General features: G+C 39.7%; 1 protein-coding gene and 2 pseudogenes across 3 annotated transcripts in view; 1 reads left to right on the forward strand and 2 right to left on the reverse strand.

Moving 5' to 3' along the window:
• Positions 1 to 18,973, reverse strand: part of PLAGL1 (PLAG1 like zinc finger 1) — a 110,132-nt gene that overhangs the window by 58,545 nt on the left and 32,614 nt on the right. Inside the window, exon 1 of one of the 3 annotated variants that reach the window (XM_077895660.1) lies at positions 13,854 to 14,191. The exons of 1 other annotated variant lie outside the window; for it this stretch is intronic. The gene's annotated coding sequence lies outside the window, so the exon portion shown is untranslated. Of the gene's footprint in view, positions 1 to 13,853; positions 14,192 to 18,973 lie in introns of those variants that run through there. One more of the 3 variants, XM_077895634.1, reaches the window with a different exon arrangement.
• LOC144283167 (small EDRK-rich factor 2 pseudogene) lies at positions 98 to 542 on the forward strand (annotated as a pseudogene).
• Positions 1,428 to 3,300, reverse strand: LOC144311847 (serine/threonine-protein phosphatase PGAM5, mitochondrial pseudogene; annotated as a pseudogene).

Consider the following 18,973-nt stretch of genomic DNA (forward strand, 5'->3'; position numbering starts at 1 on the left):
AGAGTAAAATGAAATTCTTTTCAAAAAATAATTCTAGCAACGGAGGCAGGCCCGAGCCGCTGCCGTCGCCATAACCCGCGGTAACCAGCACGAGCTCACCCGCCAGAAGAATATGAAAAAGCAGAGCAACTCGGTTAAGGTAAAGAGCTGAGATGACGGGCTTTCTGCTGCCACCCGCAAGCAGAGGGACTCGGAGATCATGCAGCAGAAGCAGAAAAAGGCAAACGAGAAGGAGGAGGAACCCAAGTAGCTTTGTGGCTTCGTGTCCAACCCTCTTGCCCTTCGCCTGTGTGCCTGGAGCCAGTCCCACCACGCTCGCGTTTTCTCCTGTAGTGCTCACAGGTCCCAGCACCGATGGCATTCCCTTTGCCCTGAGTCTGCAGCGGGTCCCTTTTGTGCTTCCTTCCCCTCAGGTAGCCTCTCTCCCCCTGGGCCACGCCTGGGGGTGAGGGGGTTACCACTTCCCAGTGTTCTTTATTCCTGTGGGGCTCACCCCAAAGTATTAAAAGTAGCTTTGTAATTTCTTGAAAAAAAAAAAATAATTCTAGAGCAACTGGATTTCCACAGTGAAATGAAAAAGTAACCTAGATTCTGATTTTGCATTATTCAAAAAAGTATGCAGATAAATCACAGAATGGAACACAGACCTAACTATGAAACAAAAATGAAGATCTTCATGACTGTGAAATAAGCAAAGATTTCTTAAACAGGACACAAAACATGGTATTAAAAAAATTGATGAACTGGATTCAGGAAATTCTGTTTATCAAAAGACATCATTAATGTAAAAAAAAAAAAAGTCACAGACTGAGAAGCTATTTGCAATACATAGATCCAACAAAGGATTCTAATCTAATATATAAAGAATTCCTACAGATCAATAAGATGACAATCCAATAAAAATATCAAGACTTGAACAAGTACTGCATAAAACATATGAAAGGGTGCTCAACATTAATAATGAAGGAATGGAAAAGAAAACCATGAGCTACCATCTCACATCCACCAAAGGACTTAAAATGAAAAGAAAAAATAATATCAAGTGCTGGTGAAAATGTGAACTACAACTCCCACTGCTGGTGAGAGTGTACACTTAACTCCTTTGCTGTTGGTTACCTGGCAGGATTTACTAAAACTAATAAATGGCTATGCCATAGCTTTAAAATTCTAGTCTTAGATATATATACTCCTAAGTAAAATACTGCAAATGTCACTAAAAGATCTGTGTATGACTATTCATAGCAGCTCTCTTATTTCAGTAAAGTAAAATTTTATTTTGTAGTTATTTCCAAGACAAATGGATTAAATTGCCCAATTAATTGATTGCACTGATTGCAGAAAATGTTCATGACCAAGTTTCTCTTAACAGAATACTTAGGATGGAAATGTCATGTCTAAATAGTTCAACCTGTAAGCATAAAGGATTAACATACAGAGACAAAAATTAAGCTGTTGAGTATTTTATTGAAACAGGATGCCCAAAGCACTATCACAGCCCAGTCACCTCCCTCACATGCCAAGGTGCTGCTGGGTGGCAGGAAAGGCCTAAAGCAGTGGGTGAGCTCAGATCCAACAGTCTCAGAGGTGCAGGACTCTGGACTCAGACACTAGTTATCAAAGCAAGAACCCAGTTGAGGAGACTCTTTAGTTGATAAATATTTAAGTGATAAAACGAGTTTTAAGAAATGAGAAGAATGTACAAGAAGATCTGAATAGAAGAGGGCAGCCCGGGTGGCCCAGCGGTTTAGTGCCGCCTTCAGCCCAGGGTATGATCCTGGAGACCCGGGATCGAGTCCCAAGTCAGGCTCCCTGTATGGAGCCTGCTTCTCTCTCTGCCTGTGTTTCTGCCTCTCTCTCTCTCTCTCTCTCTCTCTGTCTCTCATGAATAAATAAATAAAATCTTAAAAAACATATATCTGAATAGAAGAGATGGTGGCCCCTCCACTTTGGAGCCCTTCATGACTGATGGGCTTTGCAGAGGAGCCTTGAGGGGCTCACAACCAAAGACTCTCACATGGACCGGCCGTGGTCTCTGCAGATGGCATCAATGAGGCCTCCTCCTGGTTTATAATGCAAAAAAAAAATCACAAGAAACAGGCTGACCTGCTCAGAATGATTTCCTTTTCCATTGGGGCACGAAGTACGGACATTTTAAATACTTTAGGTATTTGTACTTCTCTCTCCTCCTGGAGAAATGCAATGTAAATAATCTGCGGAGGGAAGACAGGGAAGGAGCTGTGTCCTTGGTGGCATCTGTGGGAGCCAGGCCAGGGGTTGAGGAGAGTGGTCACTTCAGGCAGCCCTTAGGATTAGGAGATCTTACCCAGAGGTATGAACCCCATGTCCCCAAGGATCCCAAGTGCCACTCAGCCATCAGGCCAGACCATCAAGTGAGTGATGCTGCCATTGGTGAGAGAGAGACAGAGCCAGCCTTATGGAGGGAACTGAAGCACCCAGCACACGATGTAGCAGATGACATTGGCATGGCAGTCTGCTGGGTGGATATAGTTCCGGAAGATGGCCGCAATCCAGGCCCCATCTCTGTGATACACAGCCACAATTCAATCCAGGCTCCAGCTCTGTGTTACACAGCTACAATTCAATCCAGGCTCCATCGCTGTGATACACAGCCTCGATCCAGGCTCCATTCACTGTGATACGCAGCCTCGACCCAGGCTCCATCTCTGTGATACACAGCTACTGGCTTCCAGCGGGAGGGACATGATTAAGTTGGGCTTGATGAAGGTACCTTCCCTTAGCAGGTCTGTGCTGACACTGCAGATTCCTGGAAGGTGTTTGCTGATGATATCAGTGGTTTCTATTGCATGGCTCATCGACAATTGGACAATTTTATTAAACTTCAACCCTAAGACTGCAAGTCAGAGCTGGGTTAGTTCAGCCTTTTCATGATCCAGAGTAAGTCATTTTCCTGGGAGGCATCCACATGGTTCTGGGAGTGCCTAAATAGAAAGATGGGTCATGTAGTCTTGGCCTCATAGTGGTCCAGCCTAGATATTAGTTCTTCTCTAGAGTCCAGGTTCCTCTTCTATAGGTTGACCAGGGACTGTGGTTGTTGCCTGGCCCAGTTGGGGTCATAAACACCTGGCCCATGGCAGGTGGCCTCCACCCAAGCCGATGCCTTGAGTATGCACAGCTTTTTGTCCCCACCTATGCTGGGCTTCCCCAATACCACTGCCAAGGAGACCACAACAGCTGAGCCCCTCACCTGGGCACAAGCCACCAGCTGCCATGCCTATTGGAATGCCAAGTCCACCTGATCTGCACCAGACCCACACCCATAGCAGCTTTATTTGTAATAGTCCAAATTAGAAAAAAAAACATACATCTGTTAACAGAATGGATAGACTGTGGTAATATTAATATAATGGACTACTACAGGAAAAAAAAAAGAAAAAAATACATACACATGCATTCATATGTATGAATTTTAAAAAAACTATACTGAATGAAAAAAGTCAGACAAAGGAATGCTCAATATTTGGCTACCCTTAAAGTCCAACAATAGATATCCGTAGACATGGAAATCAGTACTTCTAACAGAGGTACTAGCTGGGAGGTGCGAGAATTTTCTCCTTCTGGATGTCTTTCTTGACATGTGGCTATACAGGTATACATATATTCATCAAGTCATAAATTTATGATTGGCACATTTTATGTGCTTCCCCCCCCCATGCATTTTATACCTCAGTAGAAACAGAAAAAGTACTTCATAAAAGATAAGCAGATTATTTTTACCTTATCAGTTGCCTAGTAAAGATCATTAGGTAAAAGCAAAATTATCTACTTAAAAACAAAACAAAGACCAAGCAAATTGTGCTATGTTTCTGTTTCACTGACCCCATAAGTCAAAATTAGACGTTCAAACCTTCTGCATTAATATCAATAAAAACTTAGAAGGAAAATTTGAAGAAGGTAGGAGCATATCAGTTAGTCCACAGGAGCTAAGTTGGTTGCTCAAGTGAAGACTCCATGTAGCATACTGGCAATGTATATGAAGCAATGTTAGTAGTGTGTTTTACCATAAATATACCTATTTAATAATTTTAACTATTTTTAGTAGGAAGGCACTATGGCATAAAATAGCAAGAGTTTTTAAATCAGACAAACCAGTTTTGCCACTTACTAACTAGACAATGTTGGGCAAGTTTCTTAATCTCTTTGATACTAAGTTCCTTCACAATTTAAAGCAGAGACAATAATACTTACTTTGCAAAATTGTAGCACAATTACAGTAGGTATTTAAGAGTGGTAGCTATTTAGCAATAGCTCTTTGTATGCAAAGTATCATGCTAGGTACTGGAACCCTATCTCTAAGAACCTGACCAACTGGAAATGACATTTAGATATAAAGATTGGCAATGAAAGGTAAGAATTTAACAAGGGCTATAGATTACAAATTATAGGGTTCCTATCCAGCTAGGAGGATTGTGGAATGAGTATCCACTGAACAAAACCTGGAAAAGTTTTGGAAAATCCACTTAAGGCAGAGGAAACTGTATGAATAAGCCATAACCTCATAAACAGTGCAGTGACTGCAGGTTCTGATTAGTTAAGACAAACTGTGCCACTGGACTAATTCTAAGGAGTAAAACTACATACAAGGCTAGTAAAGCAACCTGGGACCAGATAGAAAGGGACCAATCATACTAAGTCAAGGACCTGTTTTCTCAAGTCCTGGGATATCACTAAAGGGTTTTTTTCAGGAATTGACTCTCCTAGTGGTCATTCTACACAAAAGTAGGGAAGGAAAATATCAATACAGGGAAAAATAGCAAAGGATGATAAGGGCCTAAACCAACATGTTGAGAGGAATGGGAAAAAAAATTAGAGCTTAATTTTATCAACTTTAAAAAAATGAACAGACACAGAGTTTCCCTGATTATTCAAGTGGGCCTGCCTTCAACTTTTAAAATGACTGACTGACTCATAAGCTCCTCAAGAGCAAAGAAATATCCAAAAGCAGCAAAATATATTGCCAGGCACACTGAAAGCACTCAATATATACTGCTTGCAGAAGAATCCTTTTAAATATTCCAAATATTGAAACCTCTAGGATAATACAATGTGCATGGTAAAACACGCAGAAAAGCTAAATTCATTTTTTCATTCCTATTGAGTGATTTTTAAATAATACATGTCGAGTATTAGATTTGCTCAAGTTCAATATTTTAGAAGACTTATTTGCAAAAGCTATCTGTATCTCTACCAAAAGACTTGGATACAAATCATTCTAGAAAGTTGAGAATACTGCCACTTTAGTTGCCAAGCTCTTGTGTAATTTTTGTTTTTAAGGAATCTATCATTCATTATGTCTTTTGCTATAGCAAAAAAGCGAAAAACCAAAAAAAAAAAAAAATAAAACACTCCACCAGTGTAGGACTCATGAATATTACATGAAAAAAAATTAAAAAGCTAAATCTATATCATATAAATATATGTAAGGTTCACCCAGGAGTATATAATTTAATAATTTATATAAATAGTAAAATAATTAAAATGAGAATAACCTACTACATTAATAAAGGAAAAAAATGAGTGCTTCCTAGGGGCTAAGCACAAGGCCTAGCTCTTTTTTTTTTTTTAATAAATTTTTATTTATTTATGATAGTCACAGAGAGAGAGAGAGAGGCAGAGACACAGGCAGAGGGAGGAGCAGGCTCCATGCACCGGGAGCCCGACGTGGGACTTGATCCCGGGTCTCCAGGGTCGCGCCCTGGGCCAAAGGCAGGCGCCAAACCGCTGCACCACCCAGGGATCCCGGCCTAGCTCTTTCTGTGTAAGAGCTCATTTAATCCTCTCAACAACCTTCCACAGTAGACACTTATCATCTACAGATTTTATGGATGAGAAAATCCAAATATATAGTAGTGTCCAAGATTACACTATATGACAAGGAAAAGGTAGGACTAGGAACTGAACCCAGGCAGTCTAGCTCCAGAGTCAGAATTCCAGTTAATAAATGTAGAAAGAATGAAGGAAATAAAAAATCACCATTAGAATACCACAATAATAATTATTGCAGGCAAAATCAGTTGAATGCTAAAATTAGTGGGCTAAACTTTGAGAAATAGGACATTTGTACAACCTCAAAATATCTCCCTCAGAGTATTTATTGATTACTCATGGTAGTTTTAACATATATCCACAAATCACTTGATACTTTTCCCTCTCGCCCCTTTGAGTGTGGACTTCTAACAAAATTGAATACAAGGGAAAAGTAGTAATGTGTTACAATGGAGAAACTCGGCAGACACTGTCTAAACTATGTGATTTAGGTTAACATGTTGATGTGGCTATCCTATGCCTCCAGATAAGGATGCAATGAAGAGTACAACATTCCTGTGGTACTCTTCCCCTAAAGTCCAAAACCTCAGCCTAATTGTGAGAATACATTGGAAAACCCAAAATGAAGGATGCTCTACAAAATACGAAAAAGGCAATGTCCAAAATGAAAAGATTTTCACAGATTGGAACAGGCTAGAAAGACATGACAACTGAATACAATATGGAATATGGATTAGATCCTGCAAAAGGAAAAGGACACTAGTTGGAAAAACTAAGGAAATCTGAATAAAGCAAATCATTTAGTAAATAGGATTGTGCCAAGGTTTCTTAACTTTGGTAAATGTATCCTGGTTATGTAAAATGTTAACATTAGAGGAAGCTGGGTGAAGGGTATATACTATCTTTGCAAATCTTTTGTAAATCTAAAATCATTTTATAATTAAAAGTTTTTAAAAATTCAATATCCATTTGTGAAAACAAATGTCAATAAGCCAGGAATAGAAGAAAGTATTCTCAATCCAGTAAAAGACATCTATAAAAAAAGAAAAAGAAAAAGTACAGTAAACATCACTCTTTAAAAAAATTTATTTATTTATTCATGAGAGAGACAGGGAGAGAGAGTGAGAGGCAGAGACACAGGCAAAGGGAGAAGCAGGCCTCATGCAGGGAGCCTGACGTGGGACTCAATCCAGGGTCTTCAGGATCATGCCCTGAGCTGAAGGCAGCGCTAAACTGCTGAGCCACGGGGGCTGCCCAGTAAACATCATTCTTAATAGTGAAACACTGAGGTTATCCTCCAAAGCTGCCTATTTTATTGCTTCTGTTAAATACTGTTCTGGTGTTCCCAGTCAGTGCAATAAGGCAGGAAAAAGAAAAAGGTATAGAGATTAGAAAGGAAAAGTTAAAGGTTTGTTTTTTTTTTTTTCAGATGATATTATGCATTTAGGAAATCAACAATCTACAAACTACTAGAATTGAAAAATGAATTTAGTGAAATCAGAATACAAGCTCAATATACAAAAATCTACTATATTTTTATATACTAGCAAGATGGCTGGAAACAAAACTGAAAAAAGATACCTTTTACAATAGCATAAAAACAAAACCTCAAATGCATCAGAATAAGTTTAATAATGCAGAAGTCCCCTATACTAAAAACTGAAACAATGGTGAGAATAATTGAGCTTATTCGATGGAGAGATATATTATGCTTATAAATTGGAAGATTCTCTTAAGATCTCCATCCTCCTAAAATTGTTCTGTAGAGGCAAAGCAACCCCATTCAAAAGTGTGGTAGACTTTTTTTTTTTTTAAATAGATGTTGACAAGCTGATTCCAAAATTTATATGGAAATTAATAGCATTTAAATAGCCAAAACAATTCTTAAAAAGAAAAAAAATTAGAGGGTTTACACCACTGTACGTCAAGACTTACTATATACTACAATCAAGAAAGTTTGATATAGATAGAAGAATTGATAAATAGTCCAAGTGGAAAAGAATGGAGCTCAGAAACAGACCCAAATGTATGATCATTCATTTTCAACAAAGGGACCGCTGCAATACAATGGAAAAAGACAGGGCTTTTCAATAAATAAAGAGCAGATCAAAGTCCATATGGAAAATCTTGACACCCCTCATCTTAAACCACACACAAAAATCAATTAGAAATAAATCAAAGACCCAACTGTGAGAACTAAACTGTAGTTTCTGGAGGAAATCATAGACAAATGTATTTAGGACCTTCAGGGTAGGCAAAAATGAGGGTGGGGAAAAAAAAATCTGTGGGCAGAGTGCAAAAAAACACTAGTTCTCCACCCCCACCCATAACACTGATATATTAGACTTCATAAGAGTAAGTTTGCTCATCCCAAGGTAACATTAAGAGAATAAATATTCAAACTTTAGGCAGGTAGAAAATATCTCCAAACACATACCAGATAAAGATTTCCTATCCAGAATATGTAAGGAACTAAAATCATTGACAAAAGATAACTTGCTAAAAAAAAGTAGTCAAAAGATTTGAACAGTACTTCACAAAGGGAATCTGAATGGCCAATAAAGATATACAAAGATGTTCAACATTATTAATATTCACAGGAATGCAATCAACTTACCCTAAGACCATCAATTTAGCTCCTTGGTAAATATCCATAAAATATGAGTATATGTTTGCCAATGTCAATTTCAAGAACATCTGCAGAAACTGTATTTATAATGACCCCAAACAGCAAACTCCTCAAATGGTCATCAACAAGAGAATGGATAAATGAATTGTGGTCCACCCACATAATGCAATACTATAGAAGAAGGTCACCAAACTTTTTCTTTGGCCCTCTGAAGGGCCAAATAGTAAACAGTTTAGGCTTTATAGGTTATACAGTCTCTGTTTTAACTATTCAACCCTGATGAATAGACATGTTCATATCCAATAAAATTTTATATACCAAAATATCTTGTGGGCTAACACTGGCCCACAGGTCATAGTTTGCCACCCCTTGTTAGAAATCGAACAACAAAAAACTACTTAGACATGCAACCTGATCTCAAAAATATCCTGTGAACAAAAGACAAACGCACATGCACACATGCACGCACACACACACACAAACACCATAGGATTCCATTTATATGAATGAAGTTCAAGAACATGTGAAAATAATTCATAGTGATAGAAGTCAGGACAGTAGTTTACTTGGGGAGAGGAGTGGTTACACTGAGTAGAAGAGACAGAAGGGAATTGTTGAAGGGATAAAATGTATTCTATCTTTATCTAGGTGGTGATCACACAAGCACACACAAATGTAAATTTCATTAAGCTGTATACTTTATTTTTGTGCCTTTATTATACATAAACTATAGCTCATTTTGGAGAAAACAAAACTGGACAAAAATCAGAATACAGATCTGAAGAAATTCTATAGAATTCAACATGAACAAAAAATATATAAAAGCTAGATTAAAAGAAATGGGGAGACTGAGCAGTAAGTCTAACATAAGTCTAATCAGAGTTTTGAGAAAAGAATAGGAAAAAAATGGAGGGAAAGCTACATAGAAAGAAAAAAGATGAAACTTTTGAGAATTGGTGAAACACAAACCTTAGAGACAGGGAACAATAAAACCAGGATAAATGAAACATCCACACCTGACACACTGTCATTAAACAGTAAAACAGAAGAGAAAAGATCTTAAAAGCAGGGGAAAAAAAAAAAAAAGATTAACAACAAATAAGTTATTTGAGATAACTGTAACATGGAAAGCAGAAGTCAATGCAAAGAGACCTCTAAAGAACAGAGAAAGAAACTGCCAGCCTGGAATTGTATGGCAAACAAATACCATCATTCAAATGAGTAAAAGACATTTCCAGATAAAGTTTGCCATCAACATTCCTTTAATAAACAAGCTTCTAAAATATACTTGACAAAGGAAAAGGATCTGAGATCAAGAAGAAATGACAAAGGATACACACACACACACACACACACACACACACACACACACAAGATGTTGAATTTACAGGAGAAAAAAAAATCAAGGTGTAATTAAAACTCTAGATGACCAAAACATGTAATTAACTGATGTCAAAGCAACCTAGGTTTCTTGAATTATTTTCAAGTAGAATTAATAAACTTTAGATGAAGTTTACATTAAAATTTTAAAGAAAATTCCTAAAAGAAATAAAAAACAATTTTCATACTAGTTACAAGGAAAACAGAGTAAGAAAAAATCCAAAGGATAGCAAAGAGAACACACACATACACACACAGAAAATAGAAAACAGCCATAAGACAGAATGTTAACTTTAATCTTAAATATATCATTAATTATATTTTACCTAATTGGACTGAGAGCTCCATTAAAAGACAAAGACTATCAGAAAAGAACAGAAATAACAATCAGGTTTCATCTGTGCGAAGGACACATTCTAAACAAATGCTAAAAGGTGTGACTAGAGTATTCTAAAACAAAATTGATTTTAAGGTAATAGGTGTTGGGTGGTGAGGCAGAAAACATTGCTGTAGAATGACAAAAAGTTCATTTTATGGAGAAAATAGAGCAATTCCACACTTGCTTTATAAAAGCTGAAAGTACAGTATATACAAAGTGACAGAATTACAAGAAATGAGAAAATTCATTATTTTATTGTGATCTTTTTTGTTACACTTCTCAGTAATTGATAACGCAAACAAACCAAAAAATTAGTAAGGCTAAAAAGATTTGAGCAGCACAAGTCTTATGCTTGATCCAAGATGTGTGTGCCCGTGTATATTTTTTTATACCTACCTTGCCCCAAAAGTCTGTGAGTACATATTCTTCTCAATCATTCAAGGCGCAGTTGAAAAACTAACCATGAGGCCACAAAGCAATTCTCAAATTTCAAAGAATCGGTAGCATAGAGCCCTCATTTGCTGACTACAGTGTAAGTTAGAAATCAATAACAAAAGGATAACTCACAAAACCTTCCACATTTGGAACTAGAAAATGCTTCTAAAATCTTGTGGGGAAAGAAAAAAATTATAATGAAAAACTTTTTAATTCTTAGGACTGAAAAAATATATAGAAATAGCAACACTAAATAAAAATGTGTAGTATTTGTGGAGGCCAAGCTATGACCAGAGTAAAGAACCCAGAAATGAGCCCAAGCATATCTAGGAATATGTATAGGACGGAGATGGCACTGCAACCACTCGTACGGGGATAAATGCCACTCCACATGGGAAAAAGAAAACAAATTCTTCTTGATCTCACAACATAAATTTAAAAAATAGGTATCTATACATATACAAGTCAGGTAAATTAAAGAACTACATGTATAAAAAAATGGAAACTTTAAAACTTAAAAAAATTTCAAAACACATTTCCCTAATAATAGAGAAGAATATCTTAAGATACAAAAGCACAAAGAAAAGATTGTCTGCAGTTTATATAACCAACAAAGGATTTGTACCTTGAACAATGTTTTCCAACAGAAATTGCTGCAATGATGCAAGTGTTTTGTTATATAATATAGTACAGTGTAATATAAAATAATACAGTAAAATATAATAGCCACTAGTCATGTGTGGCTACTGAGCACTTGGAATGTGGCCTAGAGTGACCAAGGAATTGAAACTGTTGAAGTCAATATGACAGCATGTTAACATTTAAAAATCCTTTGTGAAGGTCCATGAAGGTCCACCAGGTCCTTATACGCTTTTTAGTATTTACATTTTTCATTAAAAGCACTTTATTCCAGCTTATATTACTACAGAAAATATAATTTCAATTCTGTAAAAAATACGTTAACAGTCGCTTTTCAGAAAGCAAACATACCAAAAGTTCACAATATTGTCTGTGATTGATTTTATTTTTCTTCTATTTAAAAAAAATTAAGATATAAAAACCCATAAAGGATTTAATGAACACAAGTGCATCCACTCCGGAGTTTATGAAATAAAACATTACGGCTCCTGTGTAAATTCCCTAGGTACCTTTCCTGATCACAACTTTTCTCTTTTTAAAGAAAAGCTAGCAAATATGAGTAATAGACTATAGAGTCCTGTCTTCAGACTTCTTCATTTCACAACACCCACATTTTAACAGGTTTTGGAGAAAACTTAATATACAGACATTACATGTATCACTTAACAAAGAGTTATAAAGCAAACACTCATGTAACCATTGCCCAGGTCAGGAGATAAAGCATTTCCAGCATCCCAGAAGTCTTCAGTATGTCCCTTCTGAATCGCAACCGCCCTTTCACCCCCTAAGAGATCATCAGCTTGACTTTTAGGGGTATCAATTTATTCACAATTTCTCTTTACCACTTTTAATGCCTATATACGCATCTCTAAAACAACAGCTTTATTTTACCATGTTCTGAATTTCTCATAGAATACTGAATGATATCATCTTCAACAACTTGTTTGGTTGGTTGGTTGGTTTTGGGGGTTTGTTTTTTGTTTTTGGCTCCAGATTATTGAGACGCATTTATGTTGAGACACAAAACTACTTCATTCACCACTGTTCTGCATAGTTCCCACCTTATGAATATAATTTACCTTTCTCCTTCAGACAGACATGAAGGTTGCTTCCAGCTTTGAGGTATTACAAGTAACACTACGGTAAACCTTCTTGTACACATCTGATTGTGTATATGTATAAAAATTTATCTAGGGCAGTGGCTTTCAAACTTTTTTGACCATGACTCATACTAAGGAATGACGTTTTACATCATGACACACATCTGTGTGTGTATAAAACCGAGAGGGGGAAAAAAAGAAAAAAATTCATGAAGCAAATACCCAATGACCTGAGACACATTCTGCTATTTTCTATTCTCTGTTATTTCGTGTTTTTACCAATTCTGATCGTTATCCACTTAACTGATTTCACAACTAGGATGGGCTTCTAACTCCGAAAAACATCGCTCCAGAGGATAAATACCTAGGGGTGGAACTGCCAGAGCGTGGAAGGAACACGAACATCGGACGTGGTCAACTTTTCTAGATCCTTAAACTTTAAAAAAAAAAAAAAAAAAATGTGCTTATCTGAGTGCCTACAAATTTACCACTCTGTCATTTTAAAGATGGTTTTATCTTCTCCTTCGGTCATAGAACAGCATTAATCACTTACCATGTGCTATGTATCCACTGGACTCCGCGAGACGGATGGGTTAATACGCAGGGGGGTGGGGAGGACACAAGGGACCCGGACCTCAGCGAGGCCCCAGAAAGCTCACAGGAGGGGCCTCCGATCCTGCCTGGGGAGGGAGGGGTTAGGGAAGGATTCCTGGAAGAAGGAGGACCTAAGCTGAGTGCTTCTATTTTTAATTTTTATTGGTTTCCTAAAACATAAAAGTAACACATTTGTTGGGGGGCGGTGGGAGTCCAAATTACAGCAGTGTATTTATTAAGGAGTAAAAATCCCCCCTCCCTTCCCACCACCGCTGTCCTTAAAGTTTGATGCTTGAGACCAAACAACCAAAGTTGCATGATCAGTTAGTTATTCTAATCTAGGAAATTGGTGGGGGGGGGGAGGGGGGGAAGCCCACATTTTTAAATAGTTTCAAGGGTACCTCTGACAGAGCCCATCATATTAAAGCATAACACGAATCCCATTTCCCATAATGAAGGTAAATGCAAACATTCCGTGTTTAGTCACATTATTACTTTTAAGAGACTTTTTTTTTTTTTTTTTTTGGCCTCTTGGCAAGGCGAGAGTGCCAGTCTTCAAAAATCAAGCCTATCTGCCGCACACCAGATATACACGCAGACGCTTCAGAAAGCGGCACGAGAAGCGACCGGCTGAAAGAATGTTTTGTTCGAGTCAAGTTGGCTCGGCCGGTGACACCGCCGGAGTCTCACACTCGGTCCTGAGGCGCCCGGACCCCGTCACGTACGCGGCGCGGCGGCGGCGGCGGCACCGGCACACCCTCCCCGGCGCGGCACGCAGCCCGGGACGGTCCTCGCGCCGCGGCAACGCCGCCGCCCCGCCGCCCCGCCGCCCCCAGGCCCGCCGCGGGCCCCGCCGCCCCCACAGCCGGGCCGCGAGCACCCCGCCACCTACCCTGCGGGGTCACGGGCCCCCCGGAACTCAGGCGCGGCAGCTCGGGCGCGCCGCCTCCGCGGCCATGACGGCGACCCGGGGAAGCACCCCGCGCGCCAAGGCCCGCGGTCCGCCGGGCTGGGAGGAGAGCCGCCCCGTCCGTCCGTCCTTCCGTCCGCCCGCCAGGAGACTGAGGCCAGAAGACGCCCCAGACGTGTCTAAATCAAGGCTCGGGGCGGTCCCGACGGGCTGAATGACAAATGGCAGATGCCGTGGGCTTTGCCGCCCTCGGCAGCCGCGAGGATGGCTGCGCCGAGGAGGCCGCGCACAGGCGGAGCCCGGGAGCCGGAACGGCGCGTCCGCGAGGAGGGCGCTGGGGCCCCTGGCGGGGGCGTCACGTGGCAGGAGGAGGCCCCGCTGGGGAGCCGGGGGGTCGGCGGCCTGGGCGGAGGAAGAGGACCGGCGCCCGGACGCCCGGCCCATGGCGTCGTCCGTGTGGGCTCCGCCGGGGTCGCCCAGGTGCGGGGCTGGCGCAGGTAGACCCGCGCGGCCCCGAAGGCTGCCCGCCCGGGGCCCCGCCGGGATGAGCCGCCCCGAGCCAGCCCGTAGAGGAGAAACACGACAGATGCTAGGAGCACGCTGCCATGAGCCAGACTCGCTCACCTCCTCCTCCCCGGGCAGCGCTGGAGCCATGGCAGCCTCGCCGTGGCCACTGAGAGGGAGCCGGGCACCGTGGGGAGCCCTCCGCAGGTGAAGAAGCGCGGTCCTCGGGACGAGCCCGGCAGGAGTGCCTACGCCCCGTCTTTCAGAGCGAGACGCGGAGGCACACAGACATCGGACGGGAATCCTTTTGCAGTTAGGGAGTCAGACCCTACGTACGCGCTAAGTAATTTGCGATTTTTCATGTTACTTGAATTTAAGGAAAAGAAACTGACGCAGATCTCCAGCGGTCGCTTCCTTCCCTACAAGCTACACGTTCCTAAAAAAGACCTATGAAAACGTTAAGTGAAAGGCAACAAGAACTCGCTACATATTTCAGAGAGTCCCAGAGCTCCGAAATAATACAAGGTTAATAGCATCCTAACAATTCCACCCGCCTTCACTGCGATCTTCCAACTTCCACTGCTTATATGACTCTGGCTGACTCGCCCTCAGAACGTTTACAAGTGTTCTCCCACCTTATTCTCCCAGATGTTCAGTCTTGATTCTGTATCTAAATGCATTCAGTAGTCATCAGAACTTACGCATTCCTAAATTCTTGATTTTTATTTAATGGCCTGCTCTTTTTCAAAGTAGTTCTTCTTAAGGAGAGGTCAGAGAGCACCCTAATGTTTTATCTGGGTTTTGTTTTTTGTTTTTTTTTTTAAGCTCTACACATAAACTGAGAAGGGTAAATATTTTGGATTCGCACCTTTCTTTAATACCTAAAAGGACAAAGAGGCAATTGCTTCATTGATTTTTGAGAATCAGATTTTGTGGAGAGATCTGAATCCTATGCAATACTTCTCTGGGACGTGATTTGATTTTTCTACTTGGATGCCTAAGAATTTTTTTTTATCATTAAAACTCTTTACAGCCTTATCCGCGCTATGTCTCTGTCAATTATTCAATATCAGTCCCCCCCTTCCCCCCCCCCCCCCGTATATAGTATGATCTTCCAGTTTATGGAATCCATTCTCCTTTTCTTGATATACTGTCCCATCCCTATCATACATCTTAGTTTATCTTTCATCAATTGGGTTTTTTTTTTTTTTTTACTTCAGTCACTAGTTATACTTGATTTTTTATCCTTCCGCATTCATTTTCTTGTGATTTGCACTCACTCTGATTCTCTCAAAAATATTCTGTTCATTTTTTCTAGTTTACTTCATTTTAAAATCATGTTGTTTTGATCCTCAATTTTCTTAGCCATGCAATTTCCTTTTCATCACATTCTCATCTTTTATTGTCCTTGAGCTGTTGTAAGTAATCTGTATCTTTTTTTTTTTTTTTTTCTGTAATGTGAAACACAAATAAGGAATACAAATTTCTGCTCATTGGTTGTTTTCTTCCAGCCTTGGTTTTTGGTCTGTCTTCTATATGCTGTTTTCCTTGCTTCCCACTCCCATGTTATATAGCATATTTGCATAACAGCTATGTCATATCTTTTATCTTGTTTATCCTTACAAGTTAATACCAGACCTTGTATTTGCACTAATATGCTAGGAGTGAATTCCTGGTACACTTTCCTCTTCGCTTGAGATGTGTCTGTCTTCTCTATCCTGAGCTTCAGTTTTAGGGCTGAGTGTTGGTGCTATCTACTTTTCTGTGACCTGTTTTAGGATGAGGAGAGGGATGATGGAAGGTTGTAGAACTCAGCCTGAAACAGAGCATAGACCTTGCTGGGGGAAGCCAGTCATCACTTCTGAAATTTCTTTAAATCCTCAGCAGCCCTCCTTCAAACCAGCCCAGGAGTATCCCCTATCTGTGAACTTTGGTTCATTTGCCCATTTTAACATGGTACCCCAGGAGGTGGCAAACGTTCTTGCTTCTGGCAAAATCCAACAGTGGTACATAAAGATTCCTTGATGTTTTACAAGGATGCCGCTGACTTCTCTCCCAACTGGAGGACATTTGTGAAAATTTGGTCTGATCATCTTTTTCCTCAGTATGTCTTGCATAGGTTATAGTCACAACAAATTAACAGGATCTCTGATATCTTTGCTTTGCCATCCCTTCTCACAGTTTACATTACAAGGTTGTACAGCAGGATACCTGGGTGGCTCAGCTGTTGAGCGACTGCCTTTGGCTCAGGTCGTGAGTCCTAGGATCGAGTCCACATCGGGCTCCCGTCAGAGATCCTGCTTCTCCCTCTGCCTAGGTCTCTGCCTCTGTGTCTTTCATGAATAAATAAAATCATAAAAATATAAATAAATCATATGTCATATATATGGCTGTACAGTACTTCCTTCTTTGGTTGCAGCAGATGAGTTTACTTTCTCATCTCATGGTTTAGAATTTTAATTTTGATTTAAGTGTTTGTGCCATATTTATCCATAAGTCAGTTGATCAGAGTGTCTGTCTCGGTAATGAATTATATGAAAATCTTTTTTTATCTTCAAGTCATTCCCACAAAGTTCTTTAAAGATCTGTATGTTTACTTGGTAACTGTAATACCATCTTCTTCTTCCCCAAGCCTTCCTTCAATGACACATGCCTCTGTATTACGTATGATGTGCCCCAAAAAAGGTTCTGGGGAGTGATTGCAAACTCAAATCTCTATGAAGTTTAAAACAATGAAGAATGGGATTATAGTAAAGTGAGAAGAACATTCTTTGTGTAAGGGGCAGATGCTATATAGCTCAGGCCAATCACTGCCATGTTGGAATTCAGGGCACTGTTGCCAAATCTGTATAATTCAGACAAGCACGATATCTAGTGTTTTAATATAAAATTTCCTAATTTTGAAAACAGTACAAAGGCCAAATGAACTCTCTCTCACGGCCAAACTGGACTCAAGGGTTACGAGTGTGGTCCCAGTTACAGTAAACCACTCAGCATAAATTCCATGATCTCTGTTGTATTCTTCTAAGCATTTTGAGATAGAGGCTTGAATAAGATTCTTGAAAGCAGACTCTTCAATGACTTAAAATGTCTTTAGAATATATAAAGCAAGAAGATTCATGCTGACATATTTACAGTTTGATATAACATGTCAGACTCCAGTACTTTTAGGAACAGATGTTACTAGGGGTAACAGTTATGATTGGGCTAAAATCAATACCATATGAGCAGAGTATATAGCTTATGACAATGTTAAAAAATTGTAAGAAAAAATAATATTTTCAATTGATGCAGAAATGGCATTTGACAAAATCCAACACCCATTCTTGGGGGGGGGGGGGGAATAAACCAGGAGAGAAAAGAAACTTCCTCAGCCTGATAATGGACATCTTTGTTTCCTAGAGCTGCTGCAATAGATTACCACAAGTTTGTGGCTAAAACAAGAAATTTATTCTCACGGTCCTGGAGGCCAGAAGTCCAAAATCAAGGTGTCAGCGGGGCTTCACTCCCCCTAGTGGCTATAGAGGAGAATCCTTCCTTGCCTCTTCCAGCTTTTGGAGACCCTTGGCATTCTCTGGTTTCCTTGGCTTCCTTGGCTTCTGGCCACATCACTCCAACTTCCGCCACTGTTGTCACATTGCCCACTCCTCTGTGTGTGATGTGTTTTCTCTTCTGTGTGTCTGTCTTAGCAGATACTTGCCATTGGATTTAGGATGCACCTGAATTACTTGGAATGATCTTATCTCAAGATCTTTAATTTAATTACATCTACAAAAAAACGTTTCTTTCCAAATGAAATAACATTCTCAGTTTGGGGGATTAGGACATGGGCATATCTTGGGGGGGGGGGGGCATCTCTCAACCTTCTATAATGGACAAATCCCAGTCAGTTTTGCTGTAGAAATTGACAAGCTGATTCTAAACTTCATATAGAAATGAAAAGAACCTAGAGTAGCAAAAAGGGAAAATAGGAACAAATTTGGAAGAATTACACTACCTAATTTTAAGACCTATAGAGCCATAATAATGAAATCAGAATGGTACTGGCGTATGGATAAATGGAACAGTATATGAGGTCCAGAAATGGTCCCACACATGTGATCTACCGATCTTGGACAAAGGTACAACATAATTTCGGTGGAAAAGATAACTGATGTGAGAACTGGTTATCTGTATGGAGAAAAAAAGACCTTAAACTTATACTTCACATCATACACAAAAATCAAATCAAATTAGAGCACAGACCTAAATAAAAAATAAGAAAAAAACTTTTAGAACTGCCCTGTCCAATAAAGTAGTTAGTAGCTATGCTATTGAACACTTAAAATGTGACTAGTCCAAACTGAAATGTGCTATAAGGATAAACTATAGTCTAGCTTTTGAAGACTTAGGATAAAAGGAGAATGAAAATATCTCAGTGGTTTTATATTGATTACTTGTTGAAATAATATTTTGGATATACTGGTTTAAATAGAATATGTGATCAAAATTAACTTGAACTGTTTTCTTTTTTACTTTTTTAATGTGGCTACTTAAAACTTAAAGTTATATATGTGGCTCACATAATAGTTTCATTTGATGGCACTCTTCTAGAAGAA

This window comes from Canis aureus, chromosome 1 (assembly GCF_053574225.1).
Source record: "Canis aureus isolate CA01 chromosome 1, VMU_Caureus_v.1.0, whole genome shotgun sequence".
Classification (NCBI taxonomy): Eukaryota; Metazoa; Chordata; class Mammalia; order Carnivora; family Canidae; genus Canis; species Canis aureus.